The sequence below is a fragment of the Caretta caretta genome, chromosome 1 (assembly GCF_965140235.1).
Source record: "Caretta caretta isolate rCarCar2 chromosome 1, rCarCar1.hap1, whole genome shotgun sequence".
Lineage (NCBI taxonomy): Eukaryota > Metazoa > Chordata > Testudines > Cheloniidae > Caretta > Caretta caretta.
In genome coordinates, this window is record NC_134206.1 from 101,377,638 (window position 1) to 101,397,337 (window position 19,700).

At 40.6% G+C, this 19,700-nt stretch overlaps 1 protein-coding gene across 3 annotated transcripts in view; it reads right to left on the reverse strand.

Moving 5' to 3' along the window:
• Nucleotides 1–19,700, reverse strand: part of GGACT (gamma-glutamylamine cyclotransferase) — a 38,698-nt gene that overhangs the window by 4,986 nt on the left and 14,012 nt on the right. The window contains exon 1 of one of the 3 annotated variants that reach the window (XM_048854352.2): nt 19,402–19,420. The exons of the other annotated variants lie outside the window; for them this stretch is intronic. The gene's annotated coding sequence lies outside the window, so the exon portion shown is untranslated. Of the gene's footprint in view, nt 1–19,401; nt 19,421–19,700 lie in introns of those variants that run through there. 3 annotated transcript variants of the gene reach the window in all.

Sequence of the window (19,700 nt, forward strand, 5' to 3'; positions counted from 1 at the left end):
TTTAACTGTCTGTTCCTCTGCTAATGATTGATTACAATTTGGGTAGTTGGGTGCAGCATGTTTTAAAACTGCATTTGATTTCTTGGGATTAACATGGCAATGAGTGAGTCATTGCCACTTGGGTGCTTTCCACCTCAGAGGAGAAGTGTGTGGCTACCCTCCCAACACATTTGAGAATCCTTATTTCACACTGAAGAAAGTGCATTGCTGCCCTAGAACAGAAGCAATACATTTCAGTATGAATGTTTGCATGGCGAGTTTTCACACAGGGTAATACAGTGGTGTGGCATTGGTCATTTAAAAGCAAAATTCAAGGCTTTGAACACAGCATCACATCATCATGCTATGTTGCATAAGAGCATTTAGTTGAGAAGGAGACAATAAGGCTTATTTTTCCATATGATGCTGCAAGCTTGGTCCCAACATTAAAGCAAGAACAGAGCCTTGAAGATGTTTATAGTAGCAGTAACCTGAGCTCTGGCCTTAGGAAACAGAGGATGAGTAGCACCAGTGATTGGAGAGGATTTTACAAGGGTAAATCTGAGCCAATAGGCTCAGAAACAGGAGGAAATGTCCCAAAGTGAGGCACATCAAGTGTACTTTGGGGTTGTTTCATGTAATTTGCTGAAGAATCTTCTGTAACCTCAGCTTTGGGAGTCAGCATTTGTGAATTCAAAGAGTGAAAATAATAGGAATACCAGATTTGTGGGGGAATGCAGGGAAATTAGATCACAATTGAGTCACCGATAGCAGTGGTCACAAGTGCAAAGGACACGTTAGACTCATACATTTAGAGAAAAAGGTGCTCTGGGGTGCTTGTAACAACTATTAAATGACAAACAATTTACAGACTGGGATTTAATTGGGGATTGGTCCTGCTTTGAGCAGGGGGTTGGACTAGATGACCTCCTGAGGTCCCTTCCAACTCTGATATTCTATGATTCTATGATAGTACCTAAGGACAATGTTCTCAGAAGCTTATCCACTACAAGTCCTTTCTTTTCTGAATGAACAGTACAAATGTTATGATTTACACCCAGCATTGAGGGGGGAGGGGAAGAGATGGTGAATTTCGTGCTCATGAAAGTGAAACAACAGCCTGACTTCAGCTGGTATAGAAGGCAAGCACAGAATGTGTTGTTCAATCCCTAGCCAAATCCTCAAATCCATTTCTGCCAGTGCACGTCAACCTTAATTTACATTACCCTGCCTAGACCGCTCCTGAGTGTCACTTGAACACAAGCTGTGAATACATTTTCTGAATCTTCGTTTTATTTCTGAGTATAACAGTCCATAGGGCTTAGTGTGGGAGAAAGGGGCTGTGTTACGGAAAAAACTAGCTTCATCATTCCTGGGCTACCTCCTCCTCCCCCATTTGGTGGGGGTGGGGGTGGGGGTGTGTGTAAAACAAAAGCAGTTTCAACCTGTCTGATGCTCTTCCAAATTTCACCATCGGTCACTAAGCTACCTTGAGACTGTCTCATTTTCACCCAACACAGCAGTCTGGCAGCCAACTGCCCATCAGAGGTGAGCCTAACACTCCTTTTTGAAAGAGGTTTATTAGACTAAACTCAAATAGTAATTCAATTTTGCTTTTAAAAGGTTTTCTTGACATGTTTTCTGCTAATTGTTCTTATTTTAGTGACTGCCAAATATTTATGGCAGATGGGGTAAAGCTGGATTATTCGAAAGGGCACGTTATTGGTCTACAGGATTGTCATTTAAAACAGCCAGCAGCCCATCTGACCATTTGCATAATGCTATTACTTCAGTGAGGAAAAAAATGACTACTTCCACAATATTATGTTATTTGCCCAAAACAAAATAAAAAACAAACTTTTTCCCCCCACTTGGGAGGGGAAAAGATCACACTGATTTGGTCTGTGTGTTGCAAGTTAGTTCAGTATAATTTACCATTCATGACATCAAATGAGTTTTGGGACACAGCTCATTCCCTTACAATAAAAAGAACATTAATATTCGGCTGCTCTGGCTCCCTTTTATAAGAAAAAGCATTATCTTTCAGCTTGTGTTTTGAATAACAAACACAGATCCTTCAGGAAGAAACTTGTCCCAGTGGGGATTGAGAAAGGATCAGAGTTAAGCACTGAAACATGCAATTAATTCCCATTAGGGGATTAGGGCACTTGTGTTCACTTTGAATGAGAAAAATGAATTGTGAATTAAATTGTTCACAACCAAGAGGTTACTTGTCAGAGTTAATAAGTTAAAATATGAAAGGGGAAACTAAAATGCACACAAAAAGTCCAATAGTAAATGGTGCATCTGTAAGAAAAATATTTGTTTAATGGAAATGAAGCATAAGATTTTCCCTACTGTACATCTGAAGCAACTCTTTGAAAAAGTTTCTAGTTGGAGGACTGTTAAATGAGAAATGTATGCATCACATTTTCTTCTATCAAAGTGTACTTGAATGTTTAATATCATTTCATTTGCATCTATTTTTAAAATTGCTAATGCAGTCCCAGCACTCCTCAACATTTACCACTTTGGTTTTGGTCAAAAGTTCCAGTTTGTGACACGATGTTTAAAAAAGGGAATTTACGATGTAAAGATCAGCTAGGAAATGGAAGTTTCCATCACTGTCCCTCATCTGATGTAACAAGGCCTGAGCTGCTTTGCCTCAAAAATTGTGACTCCTTAAAACACACAATAAAAAGTGGTTACGCTGCTTTGCAGTAAATTCACTTTCAAACTAATCATTAATCCTGGCCAAACTTTTGTAAAAAAATTAAACGTGGTCCAACAAGAGCGGTGAACTTGTGTACTTGATGAAGATAGCTGCTGAATGTAGTTTCCTGTAAGTACAAGTTATACAGTTCTCTGCACAATAAACAATAAATCTAGTCTCCCACCCTAGTTGTTGCTCACTGCATCACAGCACCAGTTGCAAATTATTAGCATAATTTCTGATAGTTATATTTTTGTCTGATTTAAGTACATTTTTAGCCACCTTGTGGCAAGAGACTAAAGAGCAGGATCTAATTTTAGGACTTTCAAGGAACTGCTAAACCACACTCTAAAAATAGTTCTAAGCTGTACTCGAGACTGAATATTCAACAGTGAAAAACAAAAAAAGTACCTCTTCAGGTAACCCAGTTTGACCCATCCTACCTTTACTGCCCTAGGCCACAGAAAGTCAGACCCTAGAACGTACACTAGCTTCCTGGGCAAAACAAACCCATTCAAAAGTACTTTCATGAAATATTCATACAACAGTCATTACATTTTAATGACATGGGAAAATGTGAGTGAAATCTGAATGTCATCTCTTCAAATTATTTCTTTTAACCATGAGTGACAGCCTGTCACACTGTTGATGCAACCTCTCACTAGTCATTTTGTCAGGACTAGACTTAAATACTAGAAGTAACTGGATTTTAGGATCATGACATTAGAAACTGTAATTGGGTTCGAGTAAAAGCCAGCTATAAAAATGCTAGAAAACCAACAGGGTTGGTGCTGAACATGAGCAGTAACAAGGTTTAAATACTGTATTCACTTATAAGCCTGTCTAATGACTGAGTCTCTGCTTAGTGCTTCCCCCACCTTACTGCCTAACTACTCAAACACTATAGGAAAGTGATGGCCAGACCGATTGCTAAATGTTATCTTAGTCAAACTGTAATTGCAGAGTAAATTGAACTGTCATAATTAGACTCTTTATTCCAAGGTTGTCTCTAAGACAAAACCACTGCCTAATATGTCCAACTGTAAATCCCATAATAAAACATCCTTTCCATGATTTTTCAGACAATTACTGGATCCTTCTAGGGGTTTTAAAAGGAGACTGCACTAGTGCAGCAGCACCACCAGGGAAGTTAGGGATCATGGTAACAGCCATTTGGGTTTTATTTTGTTGAAATATTTTCTTGCAACTAAGAAACGTATCCATTTCTCTCCCTTTATACAGTAACATTATTTTCCCTTGAGAAGAATTCTTAGTGTTGGCTCAGTGACCAGATATAGTTACACATTAATTCTTCAGAAGTTTCTTAAAACTGTAGGAAACAGGTGAAAAAACAAAATGCCTTGAACTTTAAACTTGAGCTCAGTCTGTTTGAATGAAATGAATTTTAAGGTCACTCTTCACTCAATGCTAACTTTCAAGAAGGACCAACATGCCAGAAAGGACTCTTGGGACTGCATCCTGTTGGTTCTTTGATGCTTTCATTTTGTTACTTGCTATTTTCTTTATGGCACAGACAAGGGCTTCCTGCTTGGGCCGACCCCTTTCCAACCTTGCTGAATCCCTCAGAAAAGTTTATGGCAAAACACCTTTCTTACATTAACCACAGAGGCACCAGTGAAATGGTGGTTCCTTTGAAATTAAGAGGTTATGGTCTCCTCTCAGCAGTTGTTCTCTCAAACTATGAAGTGCTGGTTTGTGAAAACAAACAACAGCATTATAGTAACCAATGCCATGTTGGACACTACTGGGGAGTACCCGAAACACTGCACCACCCTATTTTACAGATTCCTTTTCACTCCAGCATTAGATATGTTAGCATACCTCAACCTAAGCATTACTATCTTGAAGATATTTACAACTAGCAACTATAGCTAAAATGTCCCCTCCGACTGTCAGGAATCAAAATGTTGTGAAAGTTCCTAGCACTAATTCATTAGCATTGTTGTAAAAATCAGCAACGTTTTTGTCACATTCACTTTGATGATGTACAGAAACTTCACTGCAATTTTTTTTTTCAGATATTGCAAAATATGATTCTGTTCATCCCAAAAGTTAACAGCATATGAAAGAATACGAAAGTGTCTGAACAATCTTCAGGGAAGGTCACCAAACAAAAGAAATGTCCATCTTGTGCTCCTGCAAAATAAACGTGCCAGAGTAACCAGCCCAGAATCTGATTGCCACTCCAGGACCTCAGGCTTCAGTTTTTATATACAGATGTGTCTGTCTTACAGGCATAAGTGCTAGGGCGTTGTTTCACTTTCAGAAGGAAAAAAGGTAGTGGGGGTTTAAAGCCAAATCAGCATTGAAGAAAAACAGAGAAAGTAACTTTGCACAGAGTACCACACCTTCTTTGTGCCCAGTGCAGGCACAAACACTGCTATGTATATTTGCATGCAGCAGAGCATGCCACACATCCCACATTGGTTCAAAGTAAGTACCCATACCCGGTAAAGGCAGAATACAGGCATTTTTAAACCTAGAACAGAGCTTTTGCAGCCAGGTCAGCACATTAATTTACATACCAATTCCCAGAATATTTCCAGTTATCGTGTAGAAATATTAGCACTTAGTACAAAGTAAGTGTAAAGATGATTTGAGTATGACTCAAAAAAAGGGAAGGAGAGAGAAATGGAAAGGATAATAGGGAGCACAACAGACTGCAAGTTTCAGGGCTTGTCTACATGGTGCATTAGTCCACCCTAGAGGGGTCTAAATTCCAGTGCACACTGGTGTGACACACTAAATGACCCAAGTGGACCCTGCTGCTAAGCACTAAATGTTCCCTAGTGCACATTAATGTCCAATTTCAAATGGCACTACCTTAATACAAATTAGGGAATTTTTAGTGTGCACCAGCAGGGTCTACATGGGCCAGATAGTATGTGACACACTAGTGTACAGTAGAATTTATATCCCTTGAGTGCAAACTAATGCACCAGGTAAAAAAGCCCTCAAATGCAGCATTAAAAGAGAAGATGACAACCATTTTGTAGCACTTCATAAAAGATAGGAGAAATGGCCAGGTCACTGCACAGCAAAGTTCTACACCTCTCTCTCCAAGAAGTTGAAACAGCTCTCCTAGAATGTGCTCTTAGCCTGGAAGAAAGTTTTAACAGCCTTCCCATAAGACTGAACACCAACTGATTACCCCACCAAGAGACGGTTGCTTCGGATGCCTTTATGCCTTTGTTCTTGCCAACATAAAAGATGAACAAAGCATTTGATTGCCCGAGAGACTTTGTTCTGTCTCAGGTAAAATTCAACAACTCTTGCAAGCATTCAGGTGATACCATCTTAAATCCTTAGTATGAGGTTGGTTGCGTCAGATGCAATGTGATGTCCTGATTTAACAGTTAGAAACAACTTTAGAAAGAATTCTGTACTTGTTCCTAAAACTATTTTGTCAAGAAAGAACTGTAGAAATAGTTTCTTGATTGACAAGGTATTCTCAAAAAGAAAAGGAGTACTTGTAGCACCTTAGAGACTAACCAATTTATTTGAGCATGAGCTTTCGTGAGCTACAGCTCACTTCATCAGATGCATACCGTGGAAACTGCAGCAGACTTTATATATACACAGAGAATATGAAACAATACCTCCTCCCACCCCACTGTCCTGCTGGTAATAGCTTATCTAAAGTGATCATCAGGTGGGCCATTTCCAGCACAAATCCGGGAGGTGGGAGGAGGTATTGTTTCATATTCTCTGTGTATATATAAAGTCTGCTGCAGTTTCCACGGTAAACATCTGATGAAGTGAGCTGTAGCTCACGAAAGCTCATGCTCAAATAAATTGGTTAGTCTCTAAGGTGCTACAAGTACTCCTTTTCTTTTTGCGAATACAGACTAACACGGCTGCTACTCTGAAAGGTATTCTCAGTGAACCATCTTGCAGAGATGATTGTCACAAAGAACCATAGGCCCAAAAGGCTGCTCTATTAAATGTTTCAGAAATAAATTCAGCTTTCAGCTGGGTAGTTTGAGAGGCTGGCAGAGTTTCACCACTGCTTTTACTATTCTAGCAATGTGGATATGGAATGCCAAACTCTCTCTTCTAGAAGAAGTCTCTAGAACACCAGCAGAGCCACATGAAAGTACTGAGGCCTTGATGAATCTGTCAGAAAGAAACCATCAGCAGGCCTTGACTGGAACTTTTGCACTGAGATCATGTTCAGCACTCCTGAAACTGAAGACGTACCTTACCGCAGTAGGTCCTACATTCTGGACCAACAAAATCAGATGCTCAGAGTAGCCACATTAAATTAAAGTTAATTTCTGTTTTCCAGGCCACCAATAAGAACTTGCCTGGATCTTGGCAGCATACTGGTAACCCCATTATGCAATCTTTGATGAGGATCAATCACTATGGAAGATGGACTGACAAGTCCTCTGGAGAGGAGAACCAAGGCTTGTGGTGCTACACAAAGCTCATTATCCTTGATTTTCCTGGTCACCAGAGCTCAAATGGAAAAAAAGGATATGTGAGATGCTTCCTACATGATGCTTCTTACATGAGATGGAATTGTTGGCAAGGAATGGTGTAAGGCTCATTTCATCAACAGCCAGAAGGGGAGCTCAAGAGGGATGCAAACGCTTTAGATTTAAAAGGAAACTTCCCTAGGAGTGCTGGTAATGGGGTCAGTTTCTGCCTCTTATGCCATGGAGATTGGGGGAGTTATGTAGAAAGAGGTGGATGCTTGCTCCTTTATGCAAGGCTTTATCCACTCTTTATAAAAATCAAGAAACTCTTCCCCAGGCCCTGAGCCTACAAAATTAGCCAACATTGGTAATATCAAAAAGGCTTCATATCTGCTGCAGTGGGCCCTTTGTCTCCAACTGCCTCCTCATGCTGAGCTGGCTTGGTTATTGTTTCTGCAGCTATGTCAGGATCCTAGTCTCCCCCCCCCTTCCCCCTCCCTGTGAGAGATCCAAAGGATCCCAGCACTGCATTTGGTATCTCCTAACTCATCTCCTCAAATCCCCAATTGTCCCAGTTTATGGACCTCTGCTGGTTCCCACTTCCTTTACATTCCTTGTGATTAACTTGCAAGATGCTTCTGTGCTAATAAGTAGCAAGCTGATCTTGAGGGTGAAGGGCCAGTCCTAAGAATTCAGACCAGCTCCAAGTAAAATATGAGGTCTTTGATCTTTTACTCTCGCAGTACTGCTTACTGGTGATGCCTATCTTTTCCAGTAACTCACCCACCTAGTCATACACTCATGTCAATATTGCATAGGACCAAGTACATCTGCTCTTCCTCTCCTCTTCCCAAGATACCAGAGGCCACACATTAACATCAGTCCAAGTAGCAGCAAGTTTGTAATATAGTCTCATCTAAGACATGTTGGCAATAGAATCTTTTTGGGTCCAAGCTGAGGATGAAATACACCACTGTGAAAATAGTATGCAACTGAGCTCCTGGATGTTTGCAGCACTACTTGTATAGGTAAGAAACTTCCAGCAAACTCAACTCCCATGCAGTGGAATGCAGAAAGCAGACCAGAGAGGTCACCTACACAGCGATGGTAGTAGGAGCCCTATCTGCACCATGCCTACAATTCCCCTCTACACTGGTTCTGCTCCACTGGAGACTGAAACAATGAGGACTATAAAATAAATAGTTTTTCTTAAAGCGAGCTGCATCCAAATGATGCCTGTAACATTTAACTCTTGTGTTTGGACACAAGATGTGTAAAATTTATCCAGTGTAAGCAAGGCCTATTAGCTACCGATTTAGACAGACAGCAATTAATCCATTCACAAATGAGATGGTTTTCTTTGCAACCGTAGGGATAGAAACACTATTTTTGTTTTGAATGAAAGTTTACACTGTGCAAAATTTTAATTTGCTAGAGGTCTGATTAATTTATTAAGCGCACTGGATCTGGCCCACAAAATAGGTGTTTCACATTCTGAAAAGGGGGGGATACACCTCACATTGGACAAGGGCAGGAAGAGTTTAATGGTCTGTTCTAGAGGCAGGTGCTGAAGCCAGCTCCGCAGCACCTGGCAACACTATTAAGCCTTATGGGAGTGACTGCCAGCTCACTGGCATAAAAAGGAAAGCAATGTGCTAGGCACAGAAGACCTAAGGAGTGGGCTGAGCAGCTGTGAGCCAGGAACCAGAGGAGCAGCCAAGCCTGGGGAGGAGGAGTGGATTGAACATTGTTGACTGATTGAATTGTAAAAAGAAAAGTAGTACCAATAGCATGAAGAGGGATAGTTTTGATCCTAGTCAGGGTGTGTGGCCTATATCTGAGAGCAGATAAGCACTCATGGCCATCCATACCAAAAACATAATTTTACAAAGGTCAGCAGGGACCCTAAGAAACGGGAAACAAAGTACAATTTTGATTTAGATTTTACAACTACATTATTAAGCACATAAAATAACCTGAACATAAAAAATTATACTGTTTTGGACTCGAGAAATGATCAAAATTAAAGATAATTATTCACTTTACAAAATATACACAACTGTCTAAATGGATTACATAGCCCAACAACTTAGTGGAAAAGGACTTTACTCCCATAATCAACCTACACTGAACGCTGATGCAATTAAGTATACAAATTGCTGAGACAGCCCTCCCGTCCCTAAGTAGATTATGATATAAACTTTAATAGAATTTGCTCTATATTTGACAGCAATTATCTAAGGATACTTATGAGCCTTTATTAATGTTACACCAGCACCTTCAGGCAAACATTTACTTATTGGTGCTAATTAACTGGAGAAAGAGAAAGCAAAATAGTACAAGGCAGCAGATCCTCCATTTAGGTGTCTGCCACTTTAGGCAGTGCAAAATTTAGACCCTCAAAAACCCCACTCAGTTGCTACCCCAAGTAGGTGCCTAAATTTATAGGCACTTAACTTTCCACTAATAAAGTCTGCCAGGTGCCTAAAAATCTGCTAGTGATCATACGCAGATGCCTACGTCCTGATGCCAAGTGCCTATTTTATAGTGGGATCCTCAACTGAGGATCCCACCTGTGGGACACAATCAGGTGGGCATTCTCAGAGGCCACCTAACAGACTGGACCTCACACAAAAGAGAGGAGGTGGTGGTGATTCCTTCATAAACCTCAGCCTGGTAGTTAAGAGTACTCACCTGGGCTCTGGGAGACCCAAATTCCAGTTCCTTTTCCAATGACTATTTAATTATTTATACAAAGTGGAACAGATTCAACAGGAGGGATAGAGGCCCATCCCAGTATACCCCATAGTCCAGTGGTTAGGGCACTCTCGTGAGAGGTGGAAGATATGAGTTTATGTCAAGCAAAGGGGGGATTTGAACCTCTGTTTCCCACATCCTGGGGTGTGTTCCAACCATTGAGCTAAAGATTATAAAAGGGGCACCACCACTGTTTTTTGTTTATTTGTGTGTGGCAGAAATAGGCCTAGACACCTAACTGCCAGAGAGCATTCAAGCCAGTGCATTCCAGGCAAAGAGAAGTGCCTCCCTTTGACCCAGCATTTCTTAAGGGCTAGCTAAGGCAGCTTCCCACTCAGCATGTTGGCTTTTGTGGATCCCATTCTCAGGCACCTAACATTCCCTATGTATTTTTAGGGCCCTATCAAATTCATGGTCCATTTTGGTCAATTTCACAGCCACCGGATTTAAAAAATTGTAAATTTCATAATTTCAGCTATTTAAATCTGAAATTTCCTGGTGTTATAACTGTACGGGTCCTGACCCAAAAAAAGTTGGGGGAGGGTCACAAGGTTATTGTAGGGCGCTTTGCAGTACTGCTACCCTTACTTCTGCACCACTGCTGGCGGCACACTGCCTTCAGAGCTGGGCAGCTGGAGAGCGGCGGTTGCTGGCTGGGATCCCAGCTCTGAAGGCAGAGCCGCCACCAGCAGCAGCGCAGAATTAAGGATGGCCTGGTAGGGTACTGTCACCCTTACTCTGCGCTGCTGTCTGCAAAGCTGCGCCCTCAGTCAGCAGCCACCACTCTCCAGCCACCCAGCTTTGAAAGCAGCAGCTCAGAAGTAAGGGTGGCATGGTATGATATTGCCACTCTTACTTCTGCTCTGCTGCCAGCAGGGCGCTGCCTTCAGAGCTGAGTGCCTAGCCAACAGCCACCACTCTCTGGCCGCCCAGCTCTGAAGTCAATGCAGAAGGGTAGCAATACCGTGACCTCCCTAAAATACCCTTGTGATCCCCCTGCAACTGCCTTTTGGGTCAGGACCCCCAATTTGAGAAACGCTGGTCTCCCCCGTGAAATCTGTATATTATAGGGTAAAAGCATGCAAAGGCCAGATTTCACAATCCATGACACGTTTTTCAGGGCCGTGAATTTGGTAGGGCCCTATGTATTGTATAGGAACCATGGCTTTCTAATTCAGGGCTGTGGATTCCATTAGGTTGCAGGGTACCTAGAGTTAGGTGTTGCATAATAAGCCTAAATCCCCTTTGTGGATTTGGCCCAATGTAATTAGTGAGCTACTGAGCTAAATTCAATTGTAAATTGAAAAACAGGCATAAAATTCAAGATATGGGGAAAACAGAAACAGCACAAAATATTAAAAAGTCATTACAAAAAGAAAAATATTTTTCTTTTTGTATTTATCAAAAAATAATACTTAGTCCTGCCACGAGTGCAGGGGACTGGACTAGAAGACCTCTTAAGGTCCTACGATTCTACAGCAAAATAAGTAATTCCAGCAAAAAGACAGGAAATGTCCACTTTTGATTCTCTGCATTTTGACATTTGTTTAAAAATGGATTGCTAAAAATATTAGTGAAACAGTTTGTCATGTCACAATTCAATATTTACTTCAGTATAACTGTCAAATACAAAAATGTATGTTTCTGAATATGGAATGCATTACATTTTTTCCTTTCAACACCTGGTGTCACCAGAATAACACAGTACATTTCTATAAATGCTCTGCACTTGTATATGCCTTGATTTTAAAACAGCTAGTACTTAAAAATAAAAACAATAAAAGCAAAACTGCTCCATGGAAAATTAAGAGGAATCATGCATGAGCATGACTTTAGTCGCTAACAGGCCACATCATCATACAATTGTCCTTGGTAGGTCATTTAGCAATGAACTCTACATGTCTAAAAGTTTCCAAGTGTCTTTGTTAGGGTCTTACTGACGTTAAGAAAAGCTGAAAGCAATGAGAAACAATTTGTCAAAACCTCCTATTTTGATTAGGGCTAAATCCTGGTCCCATTAAAGGTAAAAGAAGCTTTACTCCTGACTCCAGCTAAACCAAAATTTGACCTATAGTAATCAATCCTTGCTTTCTAAGTATGTGCCAGTTATGACTTTTCTACCTAATCTGTGGCTATATAAGTCAGGTCACTTGAAAGATCTGTTAAGAATATAGAGGTGGGAGTATTTTTCTGCTTCTCAGGAGTTCCTATGTCTTCAAAACAATAATTCTACAGCTCAGAATTCCAAAGAGCCCAACTTTCCTTAACTACTTTCCACAAAGCAAATTGACAAGCCTGACAGAAAGGCAGAACTGGTGACCCTGTATTTCATTAACTAAAAAGGGTGAAGCTAGTAAACACATGTACTTTTTATATTACTTTAATGGGTACAAGAGGTTGAAATCTTTCCCAGGTTTCACTGCTCATTTCAAAACCCAAACTGAAGTCTGGCAGGCAATTAGACCATAAAATGGTATAATCAGCTTGAGTAGCCAGAAAACAGAAACCATTTTTTAAATAGCTTTTGAAAGAGGCCACTGCAAATGCCCATAACTTTGAAAAGAAATTTCATAAAAATATTTACTGTGTATAAATTTACATTGAAGACTGGAGACATTGAGCTTATTTTAGAGCTCCAAAAGAGATCCCCCCCCCTCTTTTAAAAGAAAATATCATACAAGAAAATCAAAAAGCTACAATAAAAGACATTGTCAAGATACTTTTCAACTCACTGTTTATAACAAGGTATACATTCAAACTGTTTCTCTCCTTATTTTTTTCTCTATTATGCATATACTGGCTTATTATTGCAGGTTTCTTCATGAATGGTGAGCTACTGATGGCTTTGCTTTTATATCCATCTTTTATAACTTTCAAACATTGGTTTTGAAGTGTGAGGAGGTAGAGATTTATACACAGGGTTATATGGACTTTACAAGAGTTTTTTTTGAAAAATTAAAATATTCTTAGATTCATTGATTTTAAGGCCAGAAGGACATTTAACCCAACAATCACTGAAAAAAGTTCCTTTCTGTAAAAGATTGTGGATCTTTAACAAATGTTTGGAGGCACTGGACACCCCATCATCTCAGGCATTGGCACCCTGTCAACAGGATTATCTGGCTACGTAGACTCCCTCCTCAGGCCCTAAGCTACCAGCACTCCTAGCTATCTTCGAGACACTACTGACTTCCTGAGGAAACTACAATCCATCAGTGATCTTCCTGATAACACCATCCTGGCCACTATGGATGTAGAAGCCCTCTCCACCAACATTCCACACAAAGATGGACTACAAGCCGTCAGGAACACTATCCCCGATAATGTCACGGCAAACCTGGTGACTGAACTTTGTGACTTTGTCCTCACCCACAACTATTTCACATTTGGGAACAATGTATACCTTCAAGTCAGCGGCTCTGCTATCGGTACCCGCATGGCCCCACAGTATGCCAACATTTTTATGGCTGACTTAGAGCAACAACACTTCCTCAGCTCTCTTCCCCTAACGCCCCTACACTACTTGCGCCACATTGATGACATCTTCATCATCTGGACCCATGGAAAAGAAGCCCTTGAAGAATTCCACCATGATTTCAACAATTTCCATCCCACCATCAACCTCAGCCTGGACCAGTCCACACAAGAGATCCACTTCCTGGACACTACAGTGCTAATAATGTATGGTCACATAAACACCACCATATACCGGAAACCTACTGACCGCTATACTTACTTACATGTCCCCAGCTTTCATCCAGACACCACAAAATCCATTGTCTACAGCCAAGCTCTAAGATAGAACCGCATTTGCTCCAACCCCTCAGACAGAGACAAACATCTACAAGATCTCTATCAAGCGTTCTTACAACTACAATACCCACCTGCTGAAGTGAAGAAACAGACTGACAGAGCCAGAAGAGTACCCAGAAGTCACCTACTACAGGACAGGCCCAACAAAGAAAGTAAGAAAACGCCACTAGCCATCACCTTCAGCCCCCAACTAAAACCTCTCCAGCGCATCATCAAGGATCTACAACCTATCCTGAAGGACGATCCTTCACTCTCACAGACCTTGGGAGACAGGCCAGTCCTTGCTTACAGACAGCCCCCCAAACTAAAGCAAATACTCACCAGCAACCACACATCACACAGCAAAAACACTCACCCAGGAACCTATCCTTGCAACAAAGCCCGTTGCCAACTGTATCCACATATCTGTTCAGGGGACACCATCATAGGGACTAATCACATCTGCCACACCATCAGAGGCTCATTCACCTGCACATCCACCAATGTGATATATGCCATCATGTGCCAGCAGTGCCCCTCTGCCATGTACATTGGCCAAACCGGACAGTCTCTCCGTAAAAGAATAAATGGACACAATCAGATGTCAAGAATTATAACATTTAAAAACCAGTGGGAGAACACTTCAATCTCCCTGGTCACTCGATTACAGACCTAAAAGTGGCAATACTACAACTTCAAAAAACAGACTCCAATGAGAAACTGCTGAATTGGAATTAATTTGCAAACTGGACACCATTACATTAGGCTTGAATAAAGACTAGGAGTGGATGGGTCATTACACAAAGTAAAACTATTTCCCCATGCTTATTTTTTCCCCTTACTGTTACTCACACCTTCTTGTCAACTGTTGGAAATGGGCCATCCTGATTATCACTACAAAAGGTTTTTTGTTTGTTTTTTGCCCTCTCCTGCTGATAATAGCTCACCTTAACTGATCACTCTCGTTATGGTGGGTATGGCAACACCCATTTTTTCATGTTCTCTGTGTATATATCTGCCTACTGTATTTTCCACCACACGCATCCGATGAAGTGGGTTTTAGCCCATGAAAGCTTATGCTCAAATAAATTTGTAGTTTCTAAGGTGCACAAGTACACCTCGTTCTTTTTACATCAGACTGTGCACCTCAAAACTGGTCGGATGCTGGCTACAGATAGGAGACCAGAATTAGGGCCTAAGGAGGAGGAAAAGCATGCAAACTCAACCTCAAATATTCTCATCAAGCAACACAACCTGACAGAGGGCAGGAATGGAAAAGAACAGCAGGTGTGCACCTCAGAGCTCAATGCGGTAAAAAGCAGTAATGGACAGCAAAAAGTCAGCAGGCTGAGCCTGAATAAAAGGGGTGCCGAGTCTTTAACAAAAGAGCTTTCCCCACCAATTGATTGAGTTAAACAGGTGTTTTAAAAACTCAAACTTTTGAAGAGTATACACTGGATTGTTTGCTAACTCATTTAGGAAGGTTTTCCATTCATGATTTGTTTAATATCTTAAATTTACTTGCTCTCCAGTCATCTACAGTCGCCCAAAAAAGAAAGTCAACAAGACCTGAATTTCTAATGTGAAAAACAAAAGGTAGTTTTTTTTTCTTTTAGAGAAATTAAAATTGTCAGAGGCACAAACCTATTTTCCTTCACAGATCACTTTTTTGTTGAAGTCAGTTTTGATGCTCTTTGGACAGATATGAAAGAGATATGAGGTCCCCTGGATAGTCCTTGGAAACAAAGGTCTGTCCAGTGTTGGCTGGGCTGGATAAAACTGTACAACCTTGGTGGGAGAAGGTCAAGGGGTGAAATCCTGACCCCACTGAAGTCAATGGGGCCAGGATTTCACTTGAGGAGTCTTTCTGGGTAGAAGGCACAGACAGAAGAATGTCAGTGGAGGGGTGCTGTTAATCTGATTTAAACCAGTCGTCTCATCTAAACACTCAACAGGAGGTGAGAGAATTGTACCCTCTGGCACTCCACATCAACAAGCCCTTGCAATAAGTGTTCAAAGTTACCTTACATGTCCTCTCAAAAGAGAGGAGCAGAGCAACTCAAGCTCAATTCTGTCTTTCCCTTCCAGGGTTCACAGAGCAATCCACACCCCTATCTAGTCCACTGTATCAAAGACAGCTGTAGAGCTAAAACAACAATTTGGATATTTTATATTTTTGTCCAAAGCCATAAGCAGACAATCAATTAACCAATCACAATCTGTGCCATATACTGGCTTAAAAATAGAACCTTTGCATCTGTTCCCACATCAAATTAGTCCAGAATACCGACTGAATGGAAAACATTGAAATAAAAATTATTGGCTTTAGGTTCATTCTTCTCTGGGAACATTTCTAATCATGGTATTATTATTTTTGTTTACTTGTAAAAATGCACTTATTCATTTCTCTTTCCAAATACACATTCTTTTATTCTAGTGCTTAGTTTCTTGCAAGTTGTTCCTTTTGAAGTTCAGTTATATATTAACTGACCCATTAACCCCCATTCCTCCTTCCTTCCCCCAATCTTCTGAACTTTATCTTCCTATACACAATTTTACTGATGTTCCAGTTTTCCTTTCTTTTCTTCTCATTAAGCTATACAGTCCCCACAGCATAAAAAACATCCTGCACAAAAATATTTTTATTTTAACACACCATTTTTTGTTTTCACCTTGTGATTATGATGGCTAAAAGATTTCAGAACAACACATGCTTTTGGTTTTAAATAATCTTGTTGATACGTATTAATGAGGGACTTCCAATATACAGATTTCTATCTGATTTCAGTGTGTATTTTATTGGCTTTGCTGATAGCAGCCTTGTCAACTAGATTACACTGATGTAGAACAGTGGTGAAAGACTAATAGAGGAAATCTGTACCTATAGAGGTTTTTCCCAAGCGGTTGATGTGATAACTGTAGACAAGACATGCACTATTTTTCTAGACCTGCAGCAAATTTAGGCCCCAATCCTACACAAATACAATTGTAACTTTCTTCACATATGTAGTCACATTCAGATGAATGGAACTACTCACATAAGGACAGTTATACATGTGCACGGGTATAAGCAAGAGTAGGGCCACAACAAACAGAACAATGTAGGTCAACAAAGGTTTCCTAGGCAGACAGTTAAATAAATGATTATATTGTTGCATCTCAGACAATATGCTACACAAATTGCATCAGCAGCAGTTCTCCCCACAAACCAGAAATAATTAGAAGTTCAGATCCAAGAACAGCTGCCCAACTAAATACTAAATTCTGTGCATGCTGCTCATACCGCTGTGTTTCTACAGATAACACAAGAACAAAATTACTGGGGAGTTTATGCCTCGTAAGAGATAAAATCATTAAGCTTAAGAATGTCTTCTCTGTAGTCCCTGAAAATATTTATGAACACTTTTTTCCATTCTGCAGGATGATGCCAGCAGAACAACTTGAACACATTAACATAGAATTACCATTACCTAAAGACTCCAGCTGATAATGTGGTTTTAAAAGAACCAACAAAAGCTGTGGGGAAAAATAGATTTTTAAAAACAGAAATAAACAGGTTAATTTCTAATCTCCAAAACAAAAAGCTATACCTGAGAAATAGTTGGTGAAGCCAGTGATCTATGAACCAGCATCCTGATATCTAACAATCAGATACATGATACACTTTCATGATACACCTAGGACTCCTATGTTAAAAATTAAACTACAAAAAGTATTAAACTACTATGACAAAACTGAAATGATCACTGTGTAGGTGAACAAGTATTAATTTTCTTAGATCACATTTTATCATTAGTATTTTACTGTTGTGGAAATGTGCCTGCTGTGGAGACAGTTAAGTCTGGATCATAACTGGGTTTTCAGATAAAACAAAACAAGCTGTGAATGGTATATACTGTAGTCACAACAGAGTCCCACAGTAAGAAAGATGGGACAATATCAGCATTAACATGCTCAGAACATGCCGTCCATTGCCCTTCATCCATTTGTATTCTTTGGGAAAACAATGCATTATTCTTTTGTTGAGCATATATTATGCCACGAATCTTTACAGTCCTATATAAATAACAATCATACAACCAAGAAGTCTGTCTTCTTTGGATCTGAAGCCACCCAAAAAAACCCCCAAAACCAACTCTCTCTCAAGCCTTAGGAAAGTTTAACAGAAATAAAAATAGAGAACTCTGTCAGATTCTTGGGTGCAATCCAGACCAGTGAGAGGTTGTGTCACCACCTGCCTTATAACCCTGGGTGCCTTACAATGCTTTGCTGTTGTAGCTCCCAACTTGGGGCACTCACAGACAGCCTACCAGTATGCAGGTCACGCTGTTAGCGTCTGTGTATAGCTGTAGCTTTGGTCTGGCAGCAGATCCAAGAAGCCTGTCAGCAACATATAGGTGAGTCGCATCATACGTGCATTTAACTTATGCGAATTCAACTATACGCACTCAGCAAAAAACAGAAAAGAAAAAGAAAAACAACAAGCTACCTGTAAATAGTGCGGGCGATTTCGCCAACCATTCCACTCAATGAGCGTATGCCCTGGAGTGAGCGTGAGATGTGAATCTGCTGTTCCCTCAGTCGGTCTCAGGTCCCACGTGCCTCTCATAGTGTGAGCATCTCGCCTCGCTGAGTGTGATTCCAGTGTTTAAAGATACTGTACGTATTTTTCATACAACATGGCCCCTAAACACAAGCCAACTACTTCATCTGGTGCTCAGCCGAAGAAAGAGCAATCTGTTCCAACTCGGGAGGAAAAACTGGCTGTGTTGGACTTATTAAGAGACGGTATGTTGGTCTCCAATGTGGCACGTAAATATGGCCACAACGAATCTAGCATCTGTGCCATCAAGATTCGAGACAGAGAAATTCGTCAAGCCATGGCATCAAGTGCTCCAATAACTGCTAATGTGACGAGCCAGGTTTGTGATAAGACTTTAGTGAAGACTGAAAAGGCATTAAACTTATGGCTGGAAGACATGAACCATAAACGTGTGCCTATCGATGGCAACACGTTGCGAGAAAAGGCTCTTAGCCTCTACGCGCTGTTCAAACCTCCCGCCAAAAAGGGACAGACTTCTGATAAGAAGGAATTCAAAGCCAGCCAAGGTTGGCTTAACAGTTTTAGGAACCGCTTCAACCTCAAAAACATGCAGACTACTGGTGAAGTTGCATCTGCCAATGAAGAATGATTTAATTTCTGAATACGGTCCCTCTATGGAATGAAGCCTCAAAATCACATGTAGTATTACGGACAATTTGAGACCATATCAAGAAATGTTTGAGCAACTCAAGAGACAACAGCGACAGCTGCCTATCACCATGTTTTTCACGGAAAAACAACCAGCAGCAGATGAGCCTATGCAATCAACTTCTCGAGCTGAACCAGAGCCAACCACTTCATCTATGACCTGCTCTCCACCACCCAAGCTCTCTGTCACCTCCATCTCCTGGATCAACATCAAGCCCTGACACCCCTCTGTAATTAAAAATACAATACTGTAAAATTATATTTTGCATACATACTGTAAATTACAGTATACATTATATATTCATACATATTACTGTACAGGATTGTATACATAAAACCATATACAGTATACTGTACTTTATGGGCGATTTAAAGGATTTTCAAGGGTAATTTTGACTAGACGCGATTTTAGCCTTACGCGCTGACTTTAGGAACTAACCCCCACGTAAGATGCGACTCCACTGTACCTGTCACACTCTGGCTTCCACCAGCTTTGTACTTGCAGGGTGATTCTAGCACACTCCCAGGCCTGAATTTTTCCCCCAAAATGAGTTCTGCCCTTTCCTGGGCAGTTCAGACATTAAAGGTCTGTTGTCTCTGTAAAGGGTCAATATTTAACAGCCTGCTAATTTAACTGGAGTTACCAAACAGATTAGTTTAAATGTACCACTGCATTGGTTTAGATTAAAAAAATAAAACAAGTTTATTTAAACTACAAAGAGCTAGGATTTTAAGTGAATTCAAGTATCAAGTCAGAAGTGGATAC